The 12227-nt window shown below is 40.7% G+C and overlaps 1 pseudogene across 1 annotated transcript; it reads right to left on the reverse strand.

Annotated features, from left to right (window-relative positions):
* Window positions 1-10274: 10274 nt before the first annotated feature.
* Window positions 10275-12002, reverse strand: LOC104786878 (casein kinase II subunit beta-3-like; annotated as a pseudogene). Its single transcript, XR_015557006.1, has 3 exons — window positions 11299-12002; window positions 11089-11205; window positions 10275-10662 (listed from the first exon to the last, which is right to left on the reverse strand). The product of XR_015557006.1 is annotated as a casein kinase II subunit beta-3-like (transcript).
* Window positions 12003-12227: the final 225 nt, after the last annotated feature.

Raw genomic sequence — 12227 nt, forward strand, 5'->3', positions numbered from 1 at the left:
AATAGAGAAAAATTGACTTTATACACAAGGAATTTTAAATCAAGACACACTTTCTATAAAATTTTATCCATTTTGACACTTTTCGTGACCATAACACACTTTTTACCTCTATTTTCTACAGTTCACTTACTTGTTAGACCATTTTGTCTTCTATAACACACTTCATATCTCTCATCTCCTCCTCCCTCTCCCCACGTTTCAGCTTTACTCAATTATCTCTCTCTTGCATACCACTTATCCACACATAACCATCCATATGATGGATGATGTGCTATGGATACCGATTACTTATACATTATCCTTTTATATTTGAATAATTGTTTGCTTTTATGATGATGGTTAACATGAATACTTAGTTAATCAAACAACTTGTGGATAAAGTAGATGAGTTATACACGTCCACTAATAGATATTTGTGGTTTGGTGAAGTAGTCATGGTTAATTATCAAAAGTATGAAACCATTCATTATATCATAACCTTAAACCTCTAAGCATGTAACATCCGTGAACCAAATTGGAGATTTTGGGGATGAGTGTTGATTGACACAAAGGGTAGTGTTGATCGACACCAGCAATTTTGGGTTAGTCCAGATTGATTTAATTGTCGAATTGGTGCGGTTTGGTTTAAGTAAAATCTCCAAACCAAGGTATTAAAAGAGAAAGTCAACCTATGGTCGTGGGTTTTTAGAGTTTGGCCGTTCCCGAGAGTTTGTGAAAAGGAGGAAAAAGGGTTAGAGAGTGTTCTTGAAAGTTTTGAAGTGAAGATCTTGTGTTAGGAACAAAGGAGAAGCCTTCTAAGAGTTGGCTTCGTCATTGTTGGGCCAGAACTTTCTGCAAAAGAAGTGAGTGCATGACCATGGCTGATCTAAGCCTGAGATCTCTTGTGTTTTGCTTGTTTTGTGTTGTTGTGGTGTTTTTCTTGTTTGTGTTGGATGCTATAGGGTTCCTTTAGTTTCATGTGGCCTTTGGACGAGTTTTGTGATGGATTGGAGGTGGTTAGATTCGGAGATTCGATGATCGGCGTCAAGTAATCGGAGCTGCAAACATATATTAAACATATATCAAAGAAACTGAATAAGATAAATAAATAAAAGAAAGATAGAAAAATTATTTGGAGATGGAAAGATAGTTAGAGAGTAAGAAATAAAGATAAATAAATAAAAGAAAATGAGTAAAAAACAAGAAAAAAGGAAACTAGATATCAATGTGTTTGGAGAGATAGTTAGAGGGTAAGAAAGTAAAACACTATGATAAAAGTGTGTTGTGGTTCAAAAGTGTGTTAGAATGTTATTTTTTTTTTTTAAAAGTGTGTTTTTTTTTGTGCAAAAAAAAAAGTGTGTTAGAATACAAATTTTCCCACCTGGTGTCGATCGACACCAACTCCGTAGACACGATCTGCTCAAAACCGAAAGTCAAATCTCCGCCTCTATTTAACTCCAATCCGTCCACTACTCGACCAAAAGCCATAGTAATCTCCAGGAAACAAATAGCAACCAAATCAAGTAAGAAAACAACACTAACACCCATAAATCAAGCAAAACAAAGGATTCTAGGCTTAGATCAGCCATGGTCATGCACTCACCTCTTTTGCAGAAAGATCTGACCCGAAACGACGAATCCAACACCTTATGAAGCTTCTACCTCGTTCCAAGCACAAGATCTCAACTCCACAGAAACAAATCTCACCAAACATGCATAGAATCTCCAAAATCTCCCAAGAACACTCTATATTCTCTTTTTTCCTCTCTATTTTCTCTGTGGAACGGCTAAAGTGACTTTTCCGAAACCCTCAGGTCAACTTCTCACAGATATACCCCGGTTTGGGATTCCACGTAAACCAAACCGCCCAACTCAGCAATTTAAATCAATTTGGTCGAACCAGAAATTGTTGTTACATTCACATTGGATATCCACAAGTTGCTTAAGGAGATTGAATCCAAACTAAAGGAGAAGAACCAAGATCTTGATGCTAAGATTGAGGACCTATCCTCAAGTTTTGCTGTATACAAAGAAGTAGAAACTCGACCCCATGAGGGAGAAGAAAGAGAAAAGGGAATCTTATTCGAAAAAGGAAAACATTCTAGTTTGCTTTTAGAAAAAGGAAAATTTTCTTTCACAAAACCACAAGGTAACCCTATTCCTCCTCTACAAGATCACGATGAGGGAGAAGCTGTCCTAGGATCCAAAGAACTTAAAGAAGAATCCATGGAAAATAAGCTACAGGTTTCCATGGAAACCAAAAGCTTTAACCCCCACTCATGCGAGACCACTCAATAAGAAAAAGGAGAAAACTTTACAATGGTTTGTTTTGCTATTACCACATTTGTGCTCCACCACCACGAGGACTTGAAAAAGGAGAAGCGGAGCTGCCAACCACAAACTGTAATGCCAAAACAAAAGAAGAAGATGACCTTAAGGAGCCACCCGATGAATTCAATGGAGAAAGATCCAAGAGAAGAAGACAAACTACTCTCCTCATTACGCTTGAGAAGCCAGCAGACGTCGAGCCAACGACGTTTGATATATCATGGTTTTTGTGGTTTTTAACCATGATATAAGGAATCTTTTAGAGTCTTTTGATATTTTTTAAGGTTTTTTGTGAGTCTTTACAGGTTTTATAGGATTTGGAATGGATGAGAGCATAATGGAGCAAAATAGGAGGATTTGGAGCACAATCGAGCATTGAGACTAAGTTGTGAAGCTCGGAGACGAACTCCGAAAGATGCATCAGCCGATGCAAGTGATGGCGTTTATCGATGCAGTGTTCACAAGAAAAGTCCGAGTTTTTGGATGTTTTGAACTTTTACAAAGTTTCCCCAAAGTCTTCCCTAATTGCAACATTAGTCATCAACGTGTTTTAGTAATATTAATAGGATTTTTAGGTCATTGATTAGACCTATGCTTTTTTATCTCTGCAACTTTTGAGAGAGAGCCTTTGGAGAGACAAGTGAGAACCCAACCCTGTTGATAGAGATTTCGAACTCCCTTACTTCTCTATTCAATTTTCTTAATGCAATTTATTCAGGTATTGATTTGTGTTTTTGCAATGATGTCTGAGTAGTTTGCTTATTAGGTTTAGGGATTCTCATAGGGTTTTTTGATGGTTTATTAGATCTGTTGATTTCTTAGGATTCTTATTCTTCTGTGATATTCATATTTGGTTGTTCTTCATATTAATTCTTGATTGATCACCTAGAATTAATAAGCTAGGAAAATAAATTGATATGAGAATATAATTGATTTTCCTGATAAAACCTTTGATGCATATAATTATTTCTTTTCTCTTGTGTGTTTCAGGTGTATGCCTTCTAAGCCTAACACCAGGAACAATAGAACTGGTATGATTGTGAAGCTTACGAACCAAGAGTTAGGACAACTAGAGCGTGAGAACAGAAAAGCAGCCAAATCTTCAAAGATGGTAAATCCAATCATTTTGAGAGTTGGTGAGGCTGGAGTTTTGAGGAATCAAGAGGGTCATATGCGCAACGAGCAAGGCCAAAAACATGATGCAGAAGGGAGAGTAATTCCTGAAGAAATCGCCGCTTTCGATGAGAATACACGTTGCATCGACCGACACAGAGTTGGCATCGATCGATGCAACCTCGATGCTGGTGCGGATGGAGCTGGAGTGAGTAGAAATAATCTGCAGAATGTTTAGGGGCGACGGAACAATGTGAGCTTGTAAAGAGTCTTGCGGGCTTCAACATACCAGACTTGTTCTATGAAAACTGATCAGCAATTGTTTCCTCCATTCTCGAGGAATGACTTTAAGCTGAAGCCTTCGTACTTTGCTCTTGTTGGACCAAGGCCTTTCCAAAATTTACCACATGAGAAGCCTTTGGATCACATTGAGCATTTTAAAGATATAGTCAGAAGCATTAAGGCAAATGGAGTCACAAATGACTATCACTACTGCAAGATTTTCCCCTACTTTCTTGCTTGGGAAGCATCTCACAGAGGAATGTCGACACCAACATTTCCAAGAGCGGACCAACTTAAGTTAAACACACATTTTTTTGCATTTTTGGTTTGGGAAACTCTAGGGGTAGAGTATAAAAGGTTTATTTCGATGCCCTTGGTCTAGTTTCGTCACTTTTACCTTGAGCAAAAGAGAGAAAAAGAGTTCCTGAGAGGTTTCTGTGAGTTTCCTATCGAGTTTGTGCTTATTCTTGAGAGATCTGTGCTTGTGGCTGGAGATCTGAGGCTAAGGACGTAAAAGAAGCTTGTTGTGGTGTTTTTCTAAAATTAGGAAACCGGGATGTTAATTTCCCTTAAACCTCTAACACCATGCATTAACATGTCCAAGAACCGTGAGGGCTCTGATACCACTTGTAGCGCCCCGACCACCTCCTCTTACTGGGCCCTATGTCCAATCCCAGTCCATGGGTCCACCCTTATTTAATGGGCCTCATGCCCTCTCACTATGCACGTGAGCCCATCTATATCCGACGGTCAGTTTGCTACGTCCAGAAGGTTTTAAAGACTTGTTAACGTTCCAAAAATTCACCACATGATATTTTCATCTGTTTTGTCCTCACTCGCACAGTTCCGACAGTTACTTCCCGGAAGGTCACCCATCCTAAGACTACTCCAGCATAAGCACGCTTAAACCTCTCAAGATCCTTCACCGAAAAAGTGCACTTTGGTGACATAGGTGATGTGTCTGTATTTTATAGGGTTTTAACTATAGTTTTTAGGATTGTTTTGAGTCTTTTCTTAGGTCAAAGTGTGCTTTTAGAGTCCTTATAGTCTTTTGTGAGTCTTTACAGGTCCTAGGTGACTTTAGAAGGAATCTGAGCGTTTTGGGATAGAAACATGCATCTGGAGCCAATTGGTTGAAAATTGATCGAGCTAGAAGGCAGATGGAATGAAAACAGAAAAAACGTTCCGGATCGACTGATCCTTGCAAGATCAACCAATCCCGTCCCTGACGCAATCTTTCTTTTTTCGTTTTAAACCGACTTTTTAGGGATTTATTTTACTATTTAACCACGGGGCTCAACCCCTAGAAAGATAACTTTGACTCTACGCCGTTTTTGAGCACTTGTAAGCTTGGGAGAAGATCTCTTATCCTTTCTAACCCTTTGGAGAAGAATTATGAACCCTATTATTTCTCTTTGCAATTCGATTATGATTTCTTCATCCTTGATTTGTTGTGCTTTAATTTCCATGTCTGAGTAGTCTCTCTGTTGGGTTTCGGGTTTCAAAAGGGGGTTTTATGATTTATTGATTTAGGTTGTTAGATTTGGGATTGATCTATTGTGTTCTTCATCTATTGTTGTTCTTATTGCTTAAACTAGATTAGCTACCTAGTTTATGATCTTAGGTTTAATTCATCTAGGCATCAAAAGTGTTGTTGAATTACTTGAAAGAACATAGGTGAGCAAGGTGATCCTTAGCCAACGAAGGTTGAAGTTAAGGCACCTTGTGAACAAATCAAACTTGAACTTATTGCTTGCTAGGATTGTTTAGATTCAAACGACGGTTTAGAGTTTAATTAATTCCTTGCATAGATAACTAATACTGCGACAATATGTTAGTTTTATAATTGAGATTTGAGTTCAAGAACGGTTCCTAAAGCTATCCCAACCCATCACCCAATTTTGTAATCATACCCCTTGATTGATTCCCTGCGCGCGATACTTTCTCTTAGTTTTACAAACTCTTATTTATTTTCTGTTTTGTTTGGTTACTTGCAATACAAACTCTCTCATTCTTTAGCTATACTTGGTCTATATAATTTCATAGTGTATCGTTTTGTCTCTGAGGATTCGACCCTGAAGTGCTACGACGACACCACTAGATCATGGTTGAGTGTGCTTTGGGTTATTGATTTAACTCTAGATCAATAGGTATCCAAATCAATTCTTTTAAACCTCTCCGCAAACTAGGGTGTCACAATTTACACTCACTAAGAGATTGCAACGTCCTCGTTTCGCACCAAGACCGTCACCCCTGACAGTGTGAGCCCACTCGACTCCACACTCATCTGGGTTTGGCTCTGATACCACTTGTAACCTTCCGACCGCAACCTCTTAGTGGGCCCTAAGTCCAGTCCTAGTCAATGGGCTTACCTTCTTTAATGAGTCTCATGTACTCTCACCAGGCACGTGAGCTCATCCGTCCCTACAAATCACCACATGATTTTTTCCTGTGTTTTGTCCCCATTTGCACAGTTCCGACAGTCACTTCCCAGGAGGTCACCCATCCTGAGACTACCTCAGCATAAGCACGTTTAACTGTGGAGTTCTCTTAGGAAAAGATAAAGTGCACTTTGGTGACATAGGTGGCCAAACTAGTTCTATTAAATCTCTCCGCAAGCCAGAGTGTCACAATTTTGCACCCGCCCACAAACAAGGTTCTTACACAAACCTCAGGTGATAAGAACCAAAACATTTTATCACAGTCAAACATAAAATCCGAACAACTGAAATTCACCAAGTCTGAGTCTTTAAAGTTATACTTTTGATCGCTCAAACACTGTTTGTTATGGTCTCCATGGTTAACTACACCCACGGTGTCTGTTGATCCTCCCACCGACTCTACTCCTAGCTGCACTCCCGGCTGCACTCCCGGCTGCACTCTAGTCTGCACCACTTCCACCGTTGTCTGCTGTAACTTTGGACACTTGGGCTTGATGTGCCATGGCTCCTTACAATGGTAACACACTCGAACTACTGTCTAAGTTTTCGTTGGAGCACTCTTCTAAGGACATGTCACCACCTTGTGGCCTATGGTACCAAATCCGTAGCATCCTGCACCACTCGAATTATGCATGCCATCCCACTTCCTCTTGGTTCCATGCGCAAGATTTCCGCCCTTGATAGAACCACCATGACGTTGACCCTTCCTCAGTTGAACCGCTAGACTGACTGTCCCGACCTATGCTCTCGTGGTATAGTTCCTCTGGTGAACGCTGGGCAAGTAGGGGTAAGAGCCGGTGTAGGAATCGGAGAGGGTGGTACCGATGGTAATGGTAGGGGAGCAGTGCCTACAGTTTGTGCGGGTGCAGGTGCGGCTGCACCAATGGAGATGGGGCTAGTGCTGGGAGTGTTGGCACAAATATTGGAAAAAATAGCCCCACCACCTGTAGCAAATCCACCCATACCGGACGTAGTACCAAGGGAACTGGGTGTTCCTTCATACCTGACCTTCATGGACCAAATGCTGAAATTGGGAATGCAGTATTTTAGTGGCGAACTGAACCCTACCGAGGCCGACGCATAGAGAACTTGTCTCGAAAAGAATTTTGACTCCGTGCGCTGTCAGATAAAGTATCGGAAGGAAATTGTGATCCACTACTTGTCCGGAGAAGCCCACACATGGTGAAAGGGCATGGTGAATCGCATGACAAACCAAAATTGTTTGTGGGGAACTTTTCGTGGCTTATTCCTTGTGAAGTACTTTCCACAAGAGGCCATTGACCGCCTTGAATCGGATTTCTTGGACTTGCGTCAGGAAGCTTGGACGATACGGGAGTATGTGCCCGAGTTCAACCGTCTCAAGAGGTATGGTGTTGATGAGATGGAGGATCAGCAGGTTTTGATCCGTCGGTTCTTGCGTGGCATGAGAGTGGATGTCCGCAACCGATCATGATACGTAACTATGGGAGCTTTGCTAAGTTGGTTGAGAAGGCAGCCATGTTTGAAGATTGACTAGCCGAGGAATCTCAGCAGCACTCCGAAGGAACCTCGGTAAAGCTGGTACCGCAGGTAAGGTCCGAACCAGGTACTAGATTGAAACATACCACGGGCCGACTGAATGGTACACGAGTGTGTCCGACCTGCCGTAAGTGACACTTTGGGCAGAGTCAACGCCTCCTGGGCACGTGTCTTGTATGCGGAGGAAAGGACAATATGGCTTGTAGCTGTCAACAAAAGGGCAATGACGCTCGGGTGTGCTACCAGTGTGGCCAAAATCCGGACACATTCGACCGAACTGTCCACTGCTGGTAACGCAGAGATGGAAACGGGCAAGCGAGATGTTACCATTGCTGCCACCGCTGAAGCGACCAGAGATTATGCCTAGGATGTACTCGATCGCGGACTGGCAGGTGGAAGCGAGCACTTCACGGTAGATCATTGGTAAGTCTTGACACTTGCCTTAGTGAAATTTTTGGGTAAAAAATTGTGTTTGTGTTTGGATAGGTTCTTAGCAAGCAAGAATTTTGTAGGGACCATACTCATGGGTGGTGTAGAAATTCATGTGATGTTTGATACTTGACACATTGTTTTGTGTGCCCAAAGATGATTGGGAAAGGTGGATTTTAGAAAGAACCCGAGATAACTTTGGGTTGGTACAAGCAGTGATGATGACCTATGGAGTGGTCCGGAACATCTCGGTCATGAAATGCGGTATGGACATGCCGGCATATTTGGTCATATGCCGAGTAAAAGTACACGAGGTAATCTTTGGCATGGATTGGCTTGGGAAACCCATGGCACACTTGGACTGCCACCGTGGGTGAGTTCTTTTTGAGACCGCTAAAGTAATGTTGGAATATCAGGGCATCAAGCTGATTTCAGGAAGGTTGTTATTCTCGACAGTTCAGGCTGAACAGATGATCAAACACAGATGTGAGGCTTATATAGCTTCGATCACAATAGAGGAAGTAGGTATGGACATGGGACCCCAGGACATACCGGTGGTACGGAAGTTTGAGAGCGTCTTCAAACCACTGTTCAGACTGCCACTGGCACGTTCGGACCCATTCACCATTGAACTGGAACCAGATACGGCTCCAATATCCAAAGCTCCGTACCGGATGGACCTGGTGGAGATGGCTGAGTTAAAGACACAGTTGAGTGAGTTGATGGAGAAGGGGTTTGTGAGACCAAGCAGTTCACCATGGGGTGCACCAGTCCTCTTTGTGAAGAAAAAGGATGGTACCTTTCGTTTTTGCTTTGACTATCGGGGATTAAATAAGGTAAAGGTTAAGAATAGGTACTCATTTCCAAGGATAGATGAGTTGTTTGACCAACTCCGAGGAGCGACATACTTCTCAAAGGTCAATTTGGCCTCGGGTTACCTCTAAATTCTGATAGAGGAATCGGACATCCGGAAGAGAGCCTTTCTGATAAGGTACAACCATTACGAATTTGTGGTCATGCCGTTCAGCTTGACCAATGCACCCACAACTTTCATGAAGCTCATGAACAATGTATTCCGTGAATACCTGGACGAGTTTGTGATTGTCTTTATAGACGATATTCTGGTTTACTCAAAGAGTGAAGAGGATCACGGTAAACATTTTAGGAAGGTATTGGGTAAGCTGAAGGAACAGAAGCTGTTTGCCAAACTCAGTAAGTGCAGCTTCTAAAAAAGAGAGATTGGGTTCTTAGGACATGTCGTGTCGGACAAGGGAGTGTCTGTCGATCAGGAAAATATACGGTCCATTACGGAATGGCCTAGACCGCAAAACACCTCGAAAATAAGAAGTTTCCTAAGACTGGCCGGGTACTATCGTCATTTCGTGAAAGGATTTGCAAGTATGGTCCAGCCACTGACCAAACTGACGGGAAAGGACGAACCGTACGTATGGTCGGCCGAGTGTGAGCAGAGTTTCTCGAAGCTAAAGAACAAGCTTATGAGTACTCCGATTCTGACCTTACCAAAACCAGATGAACTATACGTCGTGTACATGGACGCGTCCGGACGGACTAATGCAGAATGGTAGAGTGATTGCTTATGCTTCACGACAGTTAAGGAAGCATGAAGCAAACAACCCAACCCACGACTTAGAGATGGCGGCCGTAGTGTTTGCACTCAAAATTTGGAGATCCTACCTATACGGTGGGAAGGTGTAAATCTATATAGACCACAAGAGTCCAAAATATATTTTACTCAGCCGGAACTAAACTTACGACAATGTAGGTGAATGGAGTTAGTTGGCGACTATGATCTAGAGATTAGCTACCATCCGGGCACTACAAAAATTTTATCGTATAGTTATGAAAATTTGTATAGGTGTAACACGTTTTACGTAGGTAAATAAAATTTGTTACAGTTTTGAGATAAAAAAAAATTTGTAACTATTTGGTTGTTGCAAAATTTCTCTTTCATAGCAAATTGTCGCAAATTGCCACAAATTAGATACAAATTAATATGAGTAACACCTAACTTCAAAATTCCGTCGCTAATTTACTCACAACAAGCTACACAATGACTTGACATAAACTTGTTACAAATTAACACGTTATGTTTGTAGCTTAATAGTAACAATGGTAAGGACTAAGGATTAGTTTTTGGATAATTTGACAAATTAAACAAAAAAATACCAAAATTTTATTATATTTATAGAAAACAATGGTACAAAATATCATTACAAAGTAAAAATGTAATACTAAAAGTTCAAACCTTTAAGAAAAGTAAAGAATATCTAAAAGTAACAGTTCGTAAGGAGTAGTGTTGAAGCAGACAAATTTTTGTCATGATACAACTTTGGAACTAATTTGCTCGGTAGAAAAAAAAAGTTGGAGTACAACGGACAGTATTTTCCTCATAACAAACACTGCTTTCTTCTCTGACCCGATCAGCCAATGTCATGGCAGCAATTTTCCGTGGTTGTGTACAAACAATCGACTCACCAGCAGCAACTCTAGAATCAGCAAGGAACTGAACCAACTGAGTGCTCTTCCCTGAACCAGTTTCTCCAATTGTTATCTGCAAACACCATTAAAATGAATTATTACACACTCAAACACAGATTCATTTAAATACGGAGAAAACTGAAACTTAGCAGAAAACAGAAACTACTACTAGACAAGACACCATCATAATAACTCAGATCACTGAGGATCTGATTTCCTGTAATCAAGAGTCAAAGACTTTGAATCGCACATTTAGACACTAGAAGCTGATTCTCAAATGTTCCCAAGCTGTCAACGATAACTAGAAAGGCATACGAATTTCAAAGATCACTAAGTCAAATTTGAGAAATTTTAGAGATACATGTTCACCATGAATCCGCTTCTAGTGTCTAAATTTTAGAGATACCTGTTCAAAGATAACCATCCTTAATGTCGTAAAGCAAACAAGGTAGTTTAAAAGCACCAAAACCTAAACACAAGAGTAAAAAGAAACACAAACCATTGCAGCCATTCTTTTAGTTGTCAAAATGTAACAAACATGAATAAGACCATAAAGAATCTCAGCAGCTGATTCCACCATTTCATTCTGTTTTATTTTTTTTTGTAAACATCTCACCTAAATAGATCCCCCAAAAGAATAAGATACTCAGGCCAAAAGTTTCTAACTTTTAGAATGTAGTTTAACAAAAGGAAGAGGAGTCACACTTACTGTGGGAAGATTCGGCATCTAAAATGAGATTAAGAGCATTATCATAGTAAGGAACTTGACCACTTAATCCACAAAGATTGAAATCATCTTGAATATAATCTTCATCGACTTCACAGAAGAAATCATTGCCTCTCAAATTACAAAACCAAGAGATCCACGATGTATCATCACCTTCCGATCCACTTAAGAACAATGCAATTAAAATTAAACTACCACAACAAAAACCACAGATATGAAAGAATGAAGGAAACGACAAACCATCGGGAAGCTGAGATTTAGCAGTGGAGGTAAATGTGAATGAAAAAGGATCTTTGCCTTTAGAAGTGAGAACCCTAGATATGGTGGAAGCTGAAGACTTCTCTAGTTTCTTATTGATACATCGTCGATTCGTTTCCGATCAATAGCTCCACCAAGGATCTCCGATCTCGACGACCCACCACCACCACCTCCTCCTCCACTAGGTTCCTTGTACATAATTTGATTCCTCCAGAATAACAACTCAAAATTACATGGAGAGTCTTGTAAGGATGATCGGAACCTTGCGGTTGAGTGCATTAACCAAACAGTTGGAACCGCTAGGCTTGGGGGCCGCAGACCAAGCGGATTTGTTGACCAGGGTATGGATCGCACAAAAGAAGGTTGTTCAAAATTGACAAAACCGAGTATGAAACCTTAAACAACGAAACCATCTTGGTAAAGGGACGTGTGTGCGTCCCCAAGGAGAAGGAATTGCGGACGAAAATTTTTAAGGAAGCATACCAGTCCAAGTTGTCGATCCTCTCTCTATTTTTCCCCCAATTCATACTTCTCTGTCTACTTACCCATCAAACTGGGTTTACACGATTTTGGATCTAAACCCAATAAAAACAAATGTTAAACCGGTATAAAATCAATTTATACCTAAAAATCAAAATTGAAAAGCCTAGAAT

This window comes from Camelina sativa, chromosome 5, assembly GCF_030686135.1.
Source record: "Camelina sativa cultivar CO46 ecotype springtype chromosome 5, ASM3068613v1".
Taxonomy (NCBI): Eukaryota; Viridiplantae; Streptophyta; class Magnoliopsida; order Brassicales; family Brassicaceae; genus Camelina; species Camelina sativa.